We start from the raw sequence: 13,333 nt of genomic DNA, 5'->3' as shown, positions 1-13,333 counted from the left end.
TTGGAACTATGGATACATTGCAAGAAATGTTACAAGTCAATGCGAATGCTTAAATTAAGGTACAGGCCATGGCGATATAGAAAGGAAAGACATTAATTCAATGAGACTGTTTTTCGCAGTGGAGTCTGGTTTACAAGTTTTTGTCTCCACTGTGCTCCTCTCTAAGGGAGTCAATACAAAAGGAGATCTAGGCAGAAGAAGGAAATGACTAATTTACCAAAGTTGATTCCATCAAATATAATTGTGCATAATTAGGAAAAAAGGCTAATTAGAAGGGAGAGCCATGGATGGCATGAGGTAAAAAAAGCAGCTTGTTCAAGCTGTGGTTTCAGGTAGAAGAAAATTTGTTATCCCCAAAATTTTAGAATTACTCAGTATCTACTATATAACAGTAATTTAATAGCTTCCTTTGGGCATAGCCAACAGAAATACAGAGAGCACCTTTGTTATACTGGAAGTTAGTTTGAAATTGTCCATCTGTTTTTGTTATTTCTTGTATTTATTTATTTAGCTTTTATTAAAGTTACTGACAGTGAGAGGGAGAAACAGAGGAAAGGTCTTCCGTCCGCTGGTTCACTCCTCATTTGGCCACAATGACCAGAGCTGCACCGATCCAAAGCCAGGAGACAGGAGCTTTTTCCTGGTCTCCCACCCAGGTGCAGGGCCCCAAGCACTTGGGCCATCTTCTGCTGCTTTCCCAGGCCACAGCAGAGAGCTGGACTGGAAGTGGAACAGCCGGGAATGGAACCGGCGCCAATATGGGATGCCGGCGCCACAGGCAGAGGATTAACCAAGTGAGCTACGGCGTTGGCCCTCACCACCTATTTTTAAACATCCTTAATTCTACTATGGACATACACATTTTCCATTTAACCCTGCTTAATAATACCAATAATACAATACTATCATCCCTGTTTTGCATATATATAAGCTTAAGGTAGTTTTGATTCCTTGGGTCCCTCATTAATGTGTTTGTACTCCCAAAGTCATTCAACATCAACATCCTTTAATTCCATTTTTCTATGAACGTATCAGAAGCTACAAAACTGAAATGGCTCTAAGTTTTAAAATTATTGTGTGGTTGCAATCATAATTTGCTAATGCCTGTGCCTAAGTCACTTCCTGGGTACTACGCTCAACAATCTCTCAAAGATTGACTTTCTTGAGCCAGTACTGTGGCTCAGCAGGTTAAAAAGGCTGCCTGCAGGGCCAGCATCCTATATGGGCTCCAGGTTGAGTCCTGGCTGCTCCACTGCTGATCCAACTCTCTACTTACATGCCTGGGAAAGCAGCAGAGGATGGTCCAAGTGCTTGGGCCCCTGCACCTATGTGGGGCACCCAGAAGTAGATCCTGGCTCCAGGCTTTGGTCTGGCCCAGCGCCGGCCTTTGCAGCCATTAGAGAAATGAACCAGGGATTGTAACATCTCTCTCTCTCCCTCTCTCTCTGTAACTCTGACTTTCTAACTTTCAAATAAATAAATAAATCTTAAAAAAAAATGACTGTCTAAAATTTCTAGCTCCCATCTGCTCATATTCCAATTTCACCTTCAGCTGTGGCTATGAAAAAGTTTGGAGAAGGAAGACCATAGGGTCAAGGGATAACAAATAGAGAAGTTCATCTCAGAGTGCACCACCAGTAATCTGCTTGGTCAGAATGTTCACAGTCAGGGTTGATTGGTAGCTCCTGAGAATCGAATACTGGGTTTCCCATTCTTCTCTTTTCTGAGTGGAAGTTTATATTACAATTATTCTACTCCCTATGAACACTGTATTGTAAGTATGAGAGGTGTTTGTAAAACATAATTAATCATACCAAGAAGAATTTTATGTAAATCTGGTGGTCCAGAAGTCATATCAGCTAAAGACTGTGAATAGTGAGCTATCAGGGATTTCGGAGGAATACAAACGTTCTTCTTGAAGGGAGAAGTAGTGAGACTTTCCTATCTCTGTGAAAAGGGTGTTAGTGGTTTTTTGTTTGTTTGTTTGTTTGTTTGTTTTTGACAGGCAAAGTGGACAGTGAGAGAGAGAGAAGAGAGAGAAAGGTCTTCCTTTTCCATTGGTTCACCACCCAATGGCCACTGCGGCTGGCACACTTCGGACAGTGCACCACGCTGATCCTAAGCCAGGAGCCAGGAGCCAGGAGCTTCCTCTGGTCTCCCATGCACATGCAGGGCCCAAGCACTTGGGCCATCCTCCACTGCACTCCCTGGCCACAGCAGAGAGCTGGACTGCAAGAGGAGCAACCGGGACAGAATCCGGCACCCCGACTGGGACTAGAACCCGGTGTGCCGCGCCGCAGGCGGAGGATTAGCCTAGTGAGCCGCGGCGCCGGCCAAGTGTTTTGAGTAGTCAAGGAACACACTGTAACAAAGAAACACGTCTCCTGTCCACGTCCCCTAATCTTGTGACAATTCAACTCCTCAGTTTTTAGGATGTGTATCCCCACAAAAAATCTCATCAATGCTCTAGAAAAAGGACTACTTTTGCCCACAAATATTTTACAGCTGTCACATCTGATAAAGTTCTCACATAGCAGGTGACATAGAAGTGAACAGAAGTGATTATTGAATTTGAGAAGCTGACATGGGAGGTGTGAGCAGAACCTATACATGGAATCTCAGAAGCTATTGAGTAATGGCTTAAGGGTCCCCCCTTACTTCATGCTACTTTGTGGGCAAAAGTGGCACAAAATTATCTCCAATCATGTGGGTGGAGTCTAGACATAGAGTACGCAGAATGCCAATAGAGAAGGAGCCTGATCCTAAAACATGACATGGTAGATGTCATAATGTTAAGGATTAAAAATTTCTCATATTATTTTCACTCTGTAAAAGGAGAACATTGTTCTGGCTGTTAAAATACTTATTGTTCACCTTAATGATTTTGACCATTTTTAGGAAGTTTTATTCACACGGATGCAAAATCATGCTATGTATTAAATTGTGTCCCCACCTCCAACTTATATATTGAAATCATGACAATGCAATTGCATTTGGAGATAGGGCTTTTTACAAGTAATTAGGTTAAATTATATCATATGTCTGTGTTTCCTAATCAGATAGTCCTGAAGCCTAGTAAGAGGAAGACTGATTTCTCTTTCTCTCCAGAAGCACACGCCAAGAAGTAATTTGAGGACATGGTGAGAAGATGGGAGAGGGTAAGCCAAGAAGAGAGCCCTCATCGGCTGAGCTGTCACATGCACCCTTCGCTCTGGAACTAGAGTAGCTCCACAGCTATGCACCGATCCCTTTGCTACTGAGCGTTTCAGGGATTCAACAGTCTCTCTTCTCTTGGGATGATTGGGATTCAAACATGAATCAACCTTGGATGAACTCTAGAAACTACTCTGCAGTTAGTTTCCCAACAGGTGAGCCCTATGCATACTTCAGGGGCTGTTTCTCTGAAGGGTAGGCTGTAGCACTTAAATTGTATTCAGTAAGCAGTTCTTCACAGTAGGAACAAATCCATTACTAGTTACTCAGGCTAGGTTGGAAACCAACAATCTGTCAGCTTTTTATTATAGCTCTTTTTATTATTATTTTTAAAGCAGTGTTTGAAAAACATCCTATATAATGCACTCTTACCACACTTATCTAATATTGTACTTTGTTTATATAAAAATATACAACTGTATAATTCCATTGCATTTTATTTACCTTTGATTATTTTATAATTCTACATATGTCTGAACCTCATAATGTACTTTTATTATTTGTAATTTAAATATGTGATCTCCAAGATTTTAAGACAAGAAAAATAAATGCCTCTTTTTATTTACCTACATATTTACCAATTTCTTTATCAATCCTCATATTTTATCAGTAAATACTTTCATAGCTACCAAATCATAATTTCCTCCTTTACAATTCACTTATGTGACATCATTTCCCGCCATTCTGAAGTACTTCTAACATTTCTTACAATGCAGGATACAACAATTCTCTCAAATTAAACTAAATCTAAATGTCTTTTATTTTGCCTTCTTTTTTGAAAGACTTTTTTGGTCTGTTGTACAAGCCCAGGCTAACTCTTCTCTTTTAGTTCCTGTATATTTGTTTTCCTTCACTTTGCTTCCATGGCTTTGTGCGAGATCCCAGCTGTCATTCTCATAACTGGTCCTCTGGCCTGGTTGGCCTGGTAGTTATGATTTTCCTCTGGGGTTCCCTTAAGAACTCATTTTATTTGTTCTCAGCAGTTTGATTATAATATGTATTGAGGTGGTGCTCGTTGTATGTAACCTGCTTTGGAATCATTGAGCTCATTATATCAGTAGATTTACCGATTTTACAAAATGTGGAATACTTTCTACTACCATTATTTCAAGTCTTTTTTTTCTGTTCCACGTTGTATAAGTTTTTTCTAGATTTCAAATTGTACATGTTACACTTCTTAAATTATTGAATTTAAGAATCAATAATTTAAGGTATTGAATTTCATTCATTTAATTTTTTCTTCTTTATACATCAGTTTACCTTTCTGTGTTGTTCTGTCTTCAAATTCATTGATTCATTCTTCTGTAATGATCAATAAACTGAGAAATTCTGCTCAATGTTTGTCATGTTACATTTTCTATTCTTTGTTTTTTATATTTTTATGTACTTTCTAAAATTGTTCTTCTCTTCACCCACTATATTAGTATTTTTCTCTAGATATAATAACATTTAAGTTAACCTTTTTAAAGCCATTAAAAACATCAATATCCAAGACATAGACAGCACTTTCCTTTTTGTATAATTTTTTTCTTGGCTCTTAGTGTCATTTCTCTACCTCTTTCAATATTCTATAATGTTCTGCCATATGGTGAATATTGTGTCTAAATGATACTTCACAATGCTTTGTATTGCATGAAATCTGTACATATTCACACCCATATTGTATATCATCTGATACACTTGATTATGTACATCATATATATTGTAAATTGTATAATATATAAATATGATATATGGAGATTATGCACTTTCCATGATAAAATTGTTTTCCATCATATATACCATATGTGTGGAAATACATATTGATACATATTTTATTCTTTGTGAATTCGACATTATATATTATTTCATGTGTCATGTATTATACATCAGAATTCAAATATCATACCCTGTATTACTTTTTATCCTGATTCGGAACACCTTTAAGTACTTTGAGTGAGGGCCTAGCAAAACAAGCAGATGCCAAGTATTATCTCCCTCAGACTGTGTGACCTTTAAAGATCTTGATTTATGCTGACTTGCAATCCTCTTGGCCTGAAATCCTTGATAGTCAGGAAATAGCTGCCTCTGATTCTCAGCAAATCCTGTTTACTTTGAAAACAATAATTCTTTTTCTTTTCATACACAGATAAGCTCTGTTCAGGAACTCTTCCTCTTAAAAATTTTCCTACATGGTTTTTAAGTCGTAAGTCTATGCCTTTAGAATTCGCAAATGCCAAAGAGAAAACACAAATCCTGTTTTACTCTGGTGACTTTTTTTCCTCTCAGGCATTTAGACAATATCCTGGCTTTCTGGGTAGGTTCCAACATCTTACAGTTTTTCTCTTTTTTTTCCCCAAAATTATGTGTTGTTTTAATCGAAGTATTGGTCAGCTACAAGCTGATACATCATTGTAGAAAATGAAAAACCTGTCTTCATTCCGTTTGTTGTTTGTACTGATTGTCCTGATGCTCATATAACATACATGGCTCCCCTCCTGAAAACAAATCTTTTTCACTAGTGGTCGGTTTGAGCTGAAGCTCTGTTTCTTCCCTAAATTTTTGTCCAACTTCACTGCTCTCAATGAAGGTAAGTACTGATCTACATCTGTTTCCCTCATTTATTGTTTCTGATCTATAGTCCTCAGCCAAGAAAGCCTGGTGTATGCACTTCATCCTGTTCTTAACTTACCTCCTCACTATCACTAACAACGTCTTAATGACCAAACCCAAGGGATGCTTTTGTAGACCTATAAAACTTGGAATATCTGAAGCATCTAAGATCTGCAAATCATTCTTTTTTCTGAAATTTGCTACCTCCTTAGCTTCTACAGCAGTGTTGTTTTCAGTTGTATCTCTCTGGTTATTCCTTCTCAGGAACATTTTAACGGGCTCCCAATTTCAATCCTGACTTTTTAATGCCATCTCTCTCCAGGCTCCCCTTTGTGACACCCTGCCTTTCTCATTCTAACTCACTTTCCATGTTTGAATTCTTCAAATTTTTTTTTTTTTGTATTTTGCTTCCTCTTCTGTAATGATGACTCCAGTGTGCCAGTTTTCGATATTCATGACTACATTTTTTTTTTAAATAAAGTCACAAAGCTACTGCCTCTGGATATATCTCCACTGAGGTAACTTTGTTTCCAAGAGAATTCATTGTTCTGAGCTTACTCCATCTATTTCAATAGCTTGTATTTCTTGTATTTATGTCCAATCAGTTGGCTTTCTGATCAAGTAATCAGCCACTTTAGAGATTTGGTATACACACACTCATTATATTATATAAAACTTAATAGCCCTTATATATGATGGGTAATTTTATGGTATCACTAGATTAAGGAATATCTAGATACCTGGAAAAGTTTTATGTTGGGTGTGTCTGTGAGGGTGTTTCCAAAGGAGATTAGCATGCAAGGAAGCGTGGACCAGATGGGAAGACTCAGCCTCAATGTAAGTGGCCACTGTCAATTGGCTGGGGATCTGAAGAGAATCAATGCAGAAGGAAAACTGATGTCTTGCTCTGAGAAATTAGACATGCTTGAATCCTGCCTTGGATGATAATTGTGGGTTATTTCACTCCAGGTCTAAAAGCAATGGCCCCCATGCTTTCATTATTTGAGAATTATTCCCTTGACTCCCCTGGTTATGAGACACACATACTCATAATGATTAATGCAAGCATGATGCCAGGGCCACCAGCCTGGAGACAACCTGTTGTTGAAATTGTCAGCTGCCATAATTTAATGAGCCTATTACCCTAATAAACCCATTTTATAATCCTGCATATCCCATTGATTCAATTGTGCATTCTGATGTGTTGATCTTCTCTAGAGAATCCAAATACACTCTTCTAGAATTTTGATGGTATCAGGAAGTAGATTTAGTTCCTTAAACCATTTTAAGTTGATTTTTGTATAAGCTGTAAGGTAATTCTGCATGCGGAGATCCAATTTTTTCAGCATCAATTGTTGAAGAGACTGTCCTTTCTCCAGGTATTGATTTCAGCTCATTGGTCAAAGGTTAATTGGTTGTAGATGTGTGGATTAATTCCTGCGGTTCCACGGTTTCACATGTCTATTTCTGTGCCAGTACCAGGTTATTTTGATTATAACTCTCCGGTAGTATGTCTTGAAGTCTGGTATTGTGAATTCTCCAGCTTTGGTTTTGCTGAATAAGATTTATTTAACTATTGAGCTCTCTTATGCTTGCATATGATTTTTTGAAAAAGTTTATTAAATAATTTTTTTTTGAGAGGTGCGGTTACAGTCAGAGGCTGAGACAGAGAGAAAGATCTTCCATCCACTGTTTCACTTCACTGGCTCACAACGGCTGGAGTTGGGCTGATCTGTAGCCGGGAGACAGGAGCTTCTTCCTGGTCTCCCACTCAGGAGCAGGGGCCCAGGCACTTAGACCAAGCTCTATTGCTTTCTTAGGTCATTAGCAGAGAACTTGATTGGACGAGGTGCAGCCAGGACAAAGAACCAACATCCTATAGGATCTTAGCGCCAAAGGCAGAGGCTTATTGTGCTATGCCAACATATCAACCCCTCCATACAACTTTTAACATCATTTTTTCCTAGATTTGAGAAGAATGACATTTGTATTTCGATTGGGATTACATTGGATCTATAAATTGCTTTTGATAGTATGGACATTTTGATGCCATTAATTCTTCCAATACACAAACAAGAAAGTTTTTCTTGTCCATTGTTTGTCTTATATTTCTTTCTTTAATGTTTTGTAATTTCCGTTGTATAGGTATTACAGGTTTTTTGTAGCTATTGTGAATGGAACTGAACTTACAAATTCTTTCTCAGCCTTGGCATTGTCTGTGTATACAAAGGCTATTGAATTTTGTGTGTTGATTTTATATCCTATAACTTTACCAAACTTTATTATGCCTTCCAATTGTCCCATAGTGAAGACTTTTGGTTACCCTGAATGTAGAATCACGTCATCTACAAACGGATAATTTGACTTCCTCCTTCCACATTTTTATCCCTTTGATTACCTTTCCTTACCCAATGGCTCTGGCTAAAACTTCCAGGACTATAGGAATAGCAATGTTGAAAATAATATCCTTGTCTGGTTCTGGATCATATTTTTTGGGAATACTTCCTACCTTTCCCCATTCAATATGATACTGACTGTGTGTTTGTCATATGTTGCCTTAACTGTATCTATAAATGTTCCTTCTCTATTTAATTTGCTTAAGATTTTTATCATGAAAGTGTGTTATATTTTATAAAATGCTTTCTCCGCATTTGTTAAGATAATAACATGGTTTTTATTCTTCCATTTGCTAATATGATGTGTCACATTTATTGGTTTGCTTATGTTGAAACATCTCTGTGTACCGAAGATAATTCCCATTTGATCCAGATGAATGATATTTCTGATGTGTTGATGCATATATAGTTAGCATTTCGTTGAGGAATTTTGCAACTATGTTCATCAAGGATATTTGTTGTATAGTTTTCTGGGTTTTGGAATTAAGGTGATGGTGGCCTCTTGGAATGAGTTTGGGATGATTCGCCCCCTTTCAAATCTTTTGAATAGCTTGAGAATTGGAATTAGTTCTTTAAAAGTTTGGTAGAATTCAGTAGTGAATTAGGATCTGAGCTTTTCTTTGTTGGGAGGATCTTTATTACTGATACAATCTGTGATGGAGGTTTTGACCCCAGAAACATATATATTATAGAAGATTTTTAAATAAAATAATACACCATAGTTCTATATAATCATTCTCACATTTACAGACACACATATGAATTTATAAAGTACTCACGGTATTTTCCCAAAGTGTAGTTTTTCTACTGCAACATATTATGAATTGATTTTTAAAGCATGTGATATTTTCCCTCATTATATAGTATCAACTAAATATATCTATATCTGCAGAATGAAGTCAATTTTTGGGAGATGTTCCTGAAAAGATACTTCAACAACTAAATAATTCAACTATCATTAGCTGGATTTGCATCATCTAAAATACTCAGGGGATCTTCCTTTCAGGAAGAATCATACACTTTTCTAGGATCAATAGAAATGTTCATGTTTACAAATGATCTGTATAGTTTTCAAAATTATGGCAATGTACTGCCTTAATAAGTTTGTCCAATTACACCTGAAAAATATTTGGCTCTTTTTCCAAGATTCTCTCATGCATTTTCAAACTACGCAAAAGAATCCAGGAATCAATGGCAAGTTTTTGTCCTGACCTTCCAAGTATTTTGTTTCCATAATTCTTGACCTTTCTCTAGAGGTAGATAGTGGTTATATTTTCACCTGAGAAATATGCTGAATTTTGAATCAACTCAATCCAAAATAAGATACATATAGGTTCAGGAAAATGGAAGCATTTAGATAAGCACAAATTGACAGACTACTGTGCTAGTAAACAAAACATCATAAAATCAATGTGTTCAAGTGGAAGAAATAAGTTTATAACAACGTGATACCCCCCCCACACACACACAAATATCCACATTCGAATCTCTAAGTGCGGTCTTTCAGGCATAATCATAGAATAATATAAATGTTCACCTGGAAGTTCTTAAGTGGGGGTATGGCTTTCCCCCACCAGACTTAGTGCATAGGCAGTGCATTACAGTGATCCTGAGTGAAGTGTAGTCCAGAATTGAGCACATGCCACATTGTAATTCAATCAGGCTTTTCCAAAACCTATACTCTGAACACATTTGCCTCTATTCTGAGGCTTCCTTAATAAGATCATAGTTGGAAAACTATCTGGGATCATGTTTATTTGAAAGTTCATGTAACAATTTTATTGGATCATGCAATATCCAGATATTTGGTTAGACATTATTTGTTGATGTGTCTGAGAGGGTATTTCTGGATGAGAGTAACATTAGATTGAAGTGGTAGATGGAGTAAAGCAGATTTGCTTCTTTATTACTCAAGGTTATAGAGAGACAGAATTTTTTTAACATTTATTTAGTAAATATAATTTTCCAAAGTACAGTTTATGGATTACAAAGGCTTTTCCCCCACATAACTTCCCTCCCACCCGCACCCCTCGCATTTCCCACTCCCTCTCCCATTCCATTCACATCAAGATTCATTTTCAATTATCTTTATATACAGAAGATCAATTTAGTATATATTAAGTAAAGATTTCATCAGTTTCCACCCACACAGAACATAAAGTGTAAAATACTGTTTGAGTACTAGTTATAGCGTTACTTCACATTGGACAACACATTAATGACAGAGATTCCACATGAGGAGTAAGTACACAATGACTCCTGTTGTTGACTTAACAATTTGACACTCTTATTTATGGCGTCAGAAATCTCCCTAGATTCTAGTCATGAGTTTCCAAGGCTACGGAAGCCTCTTGAGTTTGCTGACTTCAATCTTATTTAGACAAGGTCATAGTCAAAGTGGAAGTTCTCTCCTCCCTTCAGAGAAAGGTACCTTCTCCTTTGATGGCCCGTTCTTTCTACTGGGATCTCACTTGCAGAGATCTTTCATTTAGGTCCTCTTTCATGTACAATTTAATACTTTATCCCTTTTAGTAGTTTTTTGTTCTAGTTAATACTATTGATTGAACTCTGTAATTAACACACATTTATTCTTAGGTGTTGAAATTTAACTGAAAAGTGATCCCTGTTAAATATAAGAGAGGGAATAAGAGAGGGAGGAGAGACAGAATTGATCGGATATATATACACAGACAAGAAAAGTGTTTTTTATGGGAATTAGCAACTGAGAAATCTTGTAATGGAAGTCGTTGAAAGGCTGCCAGCTTGTGTGGCTCAGTCCAAGCCTGAGTCTCAGAATCAGGGGATCCAAGACTATAACTCTCAGTTTGAAAGCAAAATCCTGAATCTATCAAGGGGATCACTGATGTAAGTCTTGAGTCCAAATAGCAGTACAGGGGCCAGCACTGTGGCGCAGCAGGTTACCACCATGGCCTGAAGCTCTGGCATCCCATATGGGTTCTAGTTCGAGTCCTAGCTGCTCTACTTCTTATTCAGCTCTCTGCTATAGCCTGGGATAGCAATGGAAGATGGCCCAAGTCCTTGGGCCCCTGCACCCACATGGGAGACCTAGAGGAAGCCCCTGGCTCCTGGCTTCAGATTGGTACAGCTCCGACCATTGAGGCCAATTGGGGAGTGAACCATCGGACAGAAGACCTCTCTCTTTCTCTCTCTCTCTTTCTCTCTCTCTCTGTCTCTCTCTGCCTCTCCTCTCTCTGTGTAACTCTGACTTTCAAATAAATAAATAAATCTTTAAAGAAAACAAATAGCAGTACAAGACTTTTAAAGAGGTGCAAAATAGAAGATAAACATGTTCTAGCGTTGAGATAAATAAATATTATACATATTTATTTATATATCTGTATTTATTTTTTCTATATTTACTCTTTCTGGACCTTTAGCCAATAGATTGTGCCACCCATATTGGAAACACATCTTCCCCAACAAGTCAATTCAGAATCTCATGTTAATCTAATTTGGAAACAGCTTCATAGACCACCACAAATAATGTAATTCAGCCAAGTCGGCATCCTAAATTAACCAAGACAAGTCCGCTCTGTCAACTAAGAGCTCATGTACATCTTTTACTACAAAGCTACATTATGAAATTGAATTAAAAATATCCATAGAACATAGAAATAGAATAGATTCTCTAGAAGTATACCCATGTTTCTATAGCCAACTGATTTTTGACTAAGGTGCTAAACAGCTTAACTGGTTAAAGAACAGTTTTTTCAGTAAATTGCGTTGGGAAAAATGGAGATTCACATGCTGAAGAATGAAGCTAGATCCCTATCTCTTACCATGTACAAAATTGAATTCAAAGTAGATTGCAGACCTAAATGTAAAGACTGGAACTTTGAAACTACTATAGGAAAACATAAGGGAAACATTTCAAGACATTAAAATGAGCAAGGATTTTTTTGGATCAGACTCAAAGGCACAGGAAACCAAAAACAAACAAACAAAAAAGAAAGCAAGCAAAAAGATATACAAGAGGAAATTTATCAAATTAGAGGTCTTCTGCACAGAAAATGATACAGTCAAGAGTGAAGGGACAATCTACAGAAAATACTTGCAAGCAAAATAAATGACAAAACATCCATATCCAGAGCATATGGAGAATTCCTACAACTCAATAGCAAAAAAAATGACAATAGATTTAAATAGATGTTTCTCAAAAGCAGACATACAAGTGGTCAATGATATATGAAAAAATAATTGCTCAAGCTCATTAATCTTTGGGGAAATCAGAACTATAAATGTATCATCTCATCCATGGCTTTTATCAAAAAGGCAGAAGATAATGTGTGTCGGGAAAGTTGTGGAGAAAAGGGAAGACTTGCACACTCTCTTGAAAAGGTAAATTAGTGCATCAATTGTGGAAAACAATGTGGTTGTTCCTCCAAAACCTAAAATTAGGACTACAATATGACCAAGCAATCCCTTTACTGGGCATATATCTGAGAGAAGTGAAATCGGGCTGTCAAGGAAACATGTGTCCACACGTGTTATTGCAGTACTATTCACAATGGACAAGTAGAAACAATCTAAATGTCCATCTGGAATTACATCCCATTGATTCTGGAGCACAAAGCTCAGAACAGTTAAATACATCATAGAGAATGAGGCAATCCTGCTTTCTGGACTTGTTAGATACAGTAACTAACTTCAAAGTAATTCCACTCTACTCTCATCCATCCTCATTTCTCACAGCATTTAACTTCTACAAACTTCTTAAAACTTATTCTTTCTTAACCTTTCTCATCAGAAATACAATCCCATGCGTATAGCTTGCATCACAACTTTTTCCCCATCTTCCACAATCTTTAACTTCCACAACATACATTTTTCCTTATTTTTGTCTTTCTTAAACATTCTCACACAGCTTTCTCCACAACTTTTTTCTACCTACTGGTTCCTTAATTTACATTCTGAAACAATCTTCTAACACCTCTCAATTTAAAGAAAGGTGTATTTTAGAAGAACATTTAGAATTTTAAGGCATTTTTTGAATTTTGGAGGAGTCAAGTATATTTTTCTTGAGTTGACCAAACCTCTGGAACAATATCTGCTTCAATTAGCGGATGGTATAAAGATTTTCCTGGTGTCATGAGGACAGTGGTTCCTATCTG

General features: G+C 37.1%; 1 long non-coding RNA gene across 1 annotated transcript in view; it reads left to right on the top strand.

Moving 5' to 3' along the window:
- Positions 1–13,333, top strand: part of LOC149126477 (uncharacterized) — an 89,314-nt gene that overhangs the window by 17,461 nt on the left and 58,520 nt on the right. Inside the window, exon 4 of the long non-coding RNA XR_016233760.1 lies at positions 3,109–3,368. This is a non-coding gene — a long non-coding RNA (uncharacterized LOC149126477). The remainder of the gene's footprint in view (positions 1–3,108; positions 3,369–13,333) is intronic.

This window comes from Oryctolagus cuniculus, chromosome 5 (genome assembly GCF_051225735.1).
Source record: "Oryctolagus cuniculus isolate XC-2025 breed Fujian yellow rabbit chromosome 5, ASM5122573v1, whole genome shotgun sequence".
Lineage (NCBI taxonomy): Eukaryota > Metazoa > Chordata > Mammalia > Lagomorpha > Leporidae > Oryctolagus > Oryctolagus cuniculus.
This window is presented reverse-complemented; position numbering and strand designations above follow the sequence as displayed.